General features: G+C 36.6%; 1 pseudogene; it reads left to right on the plus strand.

The window, feature by feature from the left end:
- The first annotated feature begins 337 nt into the window (after window positions 1-337).
- Window positions 338-2,330, plus strand: LOC120194946 (annotated as a pseudogene).
- The last annotated feature ends 4,660 nt before the right edge of the window (window positions 2,331-6,990 follow it).

Consider the following 6,990-nt stretch of genomic DNA (forward strand, 5'->3'; position numbering starts at 1 on the left):
TGATAAGATTTTTTTAGTTATATTAATTAAATAATAAAAATATTTTAAAAATTTCTTTGGACAATATAATTTAAATAAAAATTATATATGTTAGTTGGAGTAACCCTCGCAACGAAACTTTTTGGTCAATCACCACATGGCAAATTCACCACGTGGCCAACCATTGCATGTATGGGATGGATTTTGGCACTCTATTTATACCCCCATTTTTCTTCTTACCTCTCCAAAGCTTACTTATTCTTTTCTCCGATCCTCTCTCCTTGCACCTTTTGCCAAGGCCGAAGGAACAAAGCACAATACACACATTCTCAGTTATGGTTTTAAAGTTTAAAAAGCTATGGCTTCTTCCACATGTAATTGGGCCAAAGACCAGATTTCCCATACTCTTTCGTATTCCTCAACAGCACATTTGGACTACTCTCCGATATCCATCCCTTGGATGAGACGGCAGCCCAACAGAGCCAGTATCGTGCACTCGGCTTTGCACTCTCCTTCAGCCCTCCATTTCCCTAACCAACCATACCAAAACCCTTAATCCCCATAGGCCACAAGTCTGTAAATGTAGAAGCCAAACCTAAAACCCACGGCCACCCTCAGTGGAATCTCTTCCAAAGAGCGGCGGCCATGGCCCTTGACATGGCTGAAAGCGCTTTGGTCTCACTCAAGCTTCAACACCCACTTCCTAAAACAGTTGACCCCCATGTGTAAATCTCCGGTAACTTCGCTCCCGTCCCTGAACAACCCGTCAAACAATATCTTCCTATCACCGGCACCCTCCCTTCTTGCATCAACGGCGCTTACCTCCGCAATGGAGCCAACCCTTATTCGAGCCCGTTGCCGGCCACCACTTATTCGACGGTGACGGAATGGTACACGCCGTCAGCATTGATAATGGAAACGCCGGCTATGCCTGTCGTTTCACTGAGACGCAAAGATATTTACAAGAGAAAGGATTGGGGCGCCCTGTTTTCCCTAAAGCAATTGGTGAATTACATGGCCACTCGGGGGTTGCCAGGCTCATACTTTTCTACGCGAGAAGCCTTTTGGGCCTCGTCGATCACAAATATGGCACGGGGGTGGCTAATGCTGGCTTAGTCTATTTCAACGGTCGACACCTAGCTATGTCCGAAGATGATCTTCCGTACCACGTGCGCGTCAATTCCTCGGGTGATTTAGAAACTGTTGGAAGATACGATTTTGATGATCAACTTAAATCCACAATGATTGCGCACCCCAAAATCGATCCTTTCTCCAAGGAACTCTTTGCTTTGAGTTACGATGTTATCCAAAAGCCTTACTTGAAGTACTTCCGGTTTCAACCTGACGGCACAAAATTTCCAGATGTGGAGATCCCTCTATCCGTGCCGACCATGATGCATGATTTCGCCATCACCGAGAATTTCGTGGTGATCCCTGATCAGCAAATGGTGTTCAAGCTACAAAAGATGATAACCGGTGGGTCGCCCGTCATTTACGACAAGAACAAGAAATCTTCCTTCGGGATCCTTCCTAAAAATGCAACTGATTCCAAGGATATTATATGGGTTGAATCCCCTGACACTTTCTGTTTCCATCTATGGAACGCTTTGGGAAGAACCCGAATCCTATCAAGTTGTGGTTATTGGTTCATGCATGACACCTCCCGACTCTATTTTCAACGAATGTGACGAGAATTTGAAAAGTGTTTTGTCCGAAATTAGGCTTAACCTGAGGACGGGTAAGTCCACGCGCCGGCCAATAATCTCGGAATCAGAGCATGTGAACTTGGAAGCTGGGATGGTGAACAGGAACAGTCTTGGAAGGAAGACGCGTTATGCTTACCTTGCCATCGCTGAACCATGGCCAAAAGTGTCGGGATTTGCCAAGGTTGATCTTTCTACTGGAGAGGTAGAGAAACACATTTAGGGTGATCGAAGATATGGCGGGGGACCGTTTTTCTTGCCTCGAGACGACAATTGTGAATCAGCTGAAGATGACGGTTATATTATTTCCTTTGTTCACGATGAGAAGAACCGGAAATCAGAGCTCCAAATGGTGAACGCCATGAATTTACAGCTCGAAGCTTCAATTAAATTACCATCCTGGGTTCCATACGGGTTTCACGGCACGTTTATAGACGCCAAGTCCTTGGCAAATCAAGCTTAGTTAGCCGTAAAATAAAGAGTAACCCAAAAAATACTGTACATGAAGATTTTTACCAGATGGACCCTGATTCTCCTGGGAAAAGAATTTTTTGGGGGATAAATAGGAGTAGGAGTTTTCTTAACCCTATCGAAAAGGTTTCAAAGAAGCAACCAGTAGCTTTTTAGCATTGCAGATATAAAGTTTAAGCTCAGGTGGATTCTGTTTCCTTTTTTTTGATACAGTTCCACAGAAGAGAGTTTGCCTCTTTCCTCTCATCCAAATTATTTTAAACTAATTAAGTCGTAGATAATTTAAGGATCATGTTCGTTGGATTTTTTCTTCTTCTTAATCTACAATTATTCTTTGAATAATGTTGTTCACATTTGGGTTTGAAGTATATAAGTTGCTTTTTGTCTTTCGGGTTTGGCGGTACAATTGACATATTTTTTCTCCTTGTCTGCGTGTATGGAAGAGCTTCCTGAGTCAAAAAGCACATGCTGTTTAGCTTCCAGGTCGATTGAAGACTTGAACTCGTATTCAATTGGCTTTGTACAGAAAACAAAGTCCCTAGCCGGGATTAACGCAGTCGCTGTTGAAAACCGAAAGCCAATGAATCCGGTCTTGGCTCCTTACATCACTCGATTTTACCGTTGCTACGTCACCTTCTTGGGTTGATTTGTTACATAACTTTCTTTCGCCTCCATCATTAATTAGCAATTTTAGCAATCAAATGATTTTGTTTCTCTTACAACATATTCCACGACCAATTCATTGAAACCAAATTAATAATGCGTATTAATTAAAAAAACTTATTGATCCATAAAACTCACAATTACAATTATATGTAAGCGTATGAATTAAATTATTGATATATAATTCAATATTTATGTTGACATTAATTATTTAATTGATATTTAATCTCAAATTAATACATTTTAAAAAACTAAAATTTGTGCCTAAATTGAAAGATAAATTATATAATTAATATCCTCAAAAGGAAAGAAGAGGAGAAGAGAAGTCATATTTGCACAATCGGTGGCAAATAGTTGGGAAAACCTGCTCAATGTGTGGTGTATATTTGTTGCGCACTCAAAGGATGAATATGGCTTAAAACACAAATAAAACAAGAAATAACTACGGTCCATATTAAAATTTAGTTATTTTCATTAAGACTATATTTCTATTTTTGGAATTTTATTTTTTATGTAAAAAATCCATAATTTTCCGGAGAATGAATATAGGCCATAATTTTTTTATAAAAAAAGGTTGATTTGATTGTATAGAGGATGACGGGTACATGTTTAAGTTTCAGACTCCCTCGTTGAATAACAGAACAATGCAAGTGGGATTTCAAAACCAAATAAATCAAGTTCGGATTAACTTTATTTATTTATTGGTACAAAAAAAAGTTAGGTTAGAGGTAGTTCTCTCAGTCTAGGGTCAATACATACTTAAGATTCAATTGAGATTTACATAGAATTTTGCATATTGCCCATCAAGAGTAACGGTGATGAGATTCGAACTTGACCTTACAAGCTTAAATTCATGAATCTCAACCACTTGTACCAATATTCGTTGACGTTCAGATTAATTTTGTTGCATGGAATCTTTGGTCTTACCCACATTCCAATTTAATACAAATATAAGAATAATGTAAATATATCAATTTAAATATAAAATATTTTAAATATATAATAAAAATATATCAAATTACATAAAATTAACATTAATCTGGCGATTTGTTACCATAATTTTACAAGGAAAAAGAAAACAAAAACTAGTTTTCTCATAAACTTAGATCATATTAGTCCTCAACTTTTTTGATAAAAAAATAAAGCTTACCATATAAATCTATCTAAAAAAAATCTTATCAAATGTTTAGGCTGTTGACTTCGAGGTTTCGAAATTGGCACTGAAAGGCTGTTTGTTTGAGGCTGCCACTAATTATTCTTTCCGTAAATATAATTTAATATAAAAAAATCAGATATCTAATTACACAAAAAATGTTCAATAATTAATTTCATCATTAAATTATAAATTATTCATCGTATTATAAGTAAATACCAAAAGTAAATATAAAAAAATATTTAGATTATTCTTCTAATGCTTTCAAATAGTCTGAAACACTCGTACAATGAATCTTTTGTGATCAAGTCCTACGAGAACAATAAATTATAACAATCAGATTTTATGACATTAATTTATTTCCCATAGATTGAAACTCGTGCTGAGTTGGATCTATGGTTCAATTTAAACTCATGGGATACACTGTCCAAAAATATCCAATCAAAAGGGTCGCCTTAGTAAGAGAAGATGAAGTTCTTTTATTGGAGTTTAAATTTCATCATCTAAAATCTTTGCACCATGACGAAATGGATGATGCACGCTCCTTCTAATATTACTGCCACTTTTAGATTGTTTTAACTTAATTCAGTTAATTGCATTCAAGATACAATACTTTAATTTTACCCCTTTTCAAGAGAATTCTCAAAATTAACAATGATGATTGTATTTATTTTTAAAATTAAAAAGATATAAAATGATAACTAAATATCAGTACTTAAGTTGTAATGGTTTAAAAAACATCAGCCAAAAATTGTACATTGACTCGATTCATAAATATATAAATTAATTAGAGTTTGTAGAATCATTTGTTATGTTTGGCTTGTAAATTGTCAAATTTGGCAAGTTGGCAAAGTTGACAAGTTAGTTGGTGGCCAACTTTGCACATGGAAATTTCATCTTTGGTCCCTAAAATATTAGGTTATTTATAAGTTTAATCCCTAAAATATTAGATTATTTATAAGTTTAGTCCCTAAAACTCAACTATAAATAGGCCTAAGTATTTCATTAGAAATCATCCCAAGTTCTCTCTTCCATTTGTTTTCTTCATTCTCTCACTTTGGGAATTATAAAGAATTTCATTTGTTGTAATAGTTTGTTGATAGTGAAGTTATCATCCGGTGTGATACTCGAGGAGTTGATGATATTCTCGTCAAACCTCGTAAATTTAGTGTATTTTATCCTTTATTGTTCTTTATTCGGTTTTTCTATTGTGTTTCAATATTCAATAGTTTGACGGGTTTGTCCGCTGTGCAACCTTTGGTGGTTTTGATCTTGATATTTCAAATCAATTTTGAAACTAAGTTCGTGTGGGAAATAACCCGGGTTCCCCAACAATTGGTATCTAGAGCTTCGGTTGAGGTTATCTTGGTGGTCCCGTTGCTAAAAGGATATAGTTCGTGCAATTGAATATTGTTCCTTAGAATTAAAATGCCAAAATACGGATCAGTTAAGACATCAAGCTCTTCATCTGGACCGGTGAGGAGGGTGATGTCAAATGCAAATTTCTAGGTGGAGTTGTTCGATGGATCCGATCATTTTGTCATGTGGCAAGGCGAGGTGTTAGACGCTTTATTCCAATAAGGTCTAGACATCGCCATTAAGGAAGAAAAACCAGTAGACATGGAAGAGAAAGAATGGAGAACAAGCAATCGTTTGGCGTGTAGCACGATTCGATCTTATCTTTACAGGGAGAGAAGTATGACTACAAGAACGAGACTTCTTCAAGTAAGATGTGGAAAACATAGGAGGAAAAATTCCTAAAGAAAAGCTCTCAGAATCGTCTCCACATGAAGAAAAGATTGTTCAGATTTGATTATCAAACAGGCACCAGTATGAATGAACACATCACTGCGTTCAATGAGCTAATGGCAGACTTATTGGGCATAGATGAAACATTCAAAGATGAAGATTTGACTTTGATGTTGTATTCATATTTTCCAGATGAATTTGAGCACCTTGAGACAACGTTGCTTAATGGTAAGGATAATGTTACCCTTAAAGATGTAACTGATGCTTTGCATAATTATGAGCTCAGGAAGAAAACCAAGAAGGAGAGCAAGTACGAAGGAGTTGAGGCCATGGTGGTAAGAGGTCGCTCAAAAATTCAAAAGCCAAAGTGTAGAGGGAGATCGAAGTCGAAGTCCAGACTAGGAAAAGATGAATGTGCCTTTTGTCATGAGAAAGGCCATTGGAAGAAAGATTGTTCGAAGCTGAAAAAGAAAGGAAAAACTACTCCAGATACATGTATTGCAGAGCATGATGCAAATGACTATGATATATCATTGGTTTCTTCATCATCAACATTTCATTAAGATGAGTGGATATTAGATTCGGGTTGCACCTATAATATGTCCCCTAATCGGGAGTGGTTCTCTGATTTAGTAGAACTAAATGAAGGAGTTGTTTATATGGGCAATGACAATGCCTGTAAAGCTGTTGGGATAGGTTCAATTTGATTGAAGAATCAAGATGGATTAACCAAAGTTTTGACTGATGTCCGATACGTGCCCAGTTTGAAGAAAAATATCATCTCGTTGGGAGCCTTAGAATCCACAGGCTTAGTAGTCATTATGAGAGATAGAGTTTTAAAATTCACATCTCGCGCACTTGTGATGATGAAGGACATCAGGAAAAATAATTTTTATTATTACCAATGTAGTATAATTATTGAAACAGTTACAGCAGCTTCCGGAGGTGATGATTTGGACACAACCCAATTGTGGCATATGCGTTTGGGACATGCAGGAGAGAAATCCTTGCAAATTTTGGCAAATAAATGATTGTTAAAAGGTTTAAAGGCTTGCAAATTGAACTTTTGCGAGCATTGTGTTATGGGAAATAAGAAGAGAGTGAAGTTTGGCACCACTATACATCGTCTTTGGGAGGAAACCATTATTTTGTAACTTTTGTAGATGACTTTTCCAGAAGAGTTTGGGTGTATCCGATGAAGTCTAAAGATGAAGTGCTCTGAGTTTTCCTTAAATGGAAAAATATGATCGAGAACTAGATTGGTAGAAATAT

Source organism: Hibiscus syriacus, unplaced genomic scaffold (assembly GCF_006381635.1).
Source record: "Hibiscus syriacus cultivar Baekdansim isolate YM2019G1 unplaced genomic scaffold, ASM638163v2 tig00117005_pilon, whole genome shotgun sequence".
Classification (NCBI taxonomy): Eukaryota; Viridiplantae; Streptophyta; class Magnoliopsida; order Malvales; family Malvaceae; genus Hibiscus; species Hibiscus syriacus.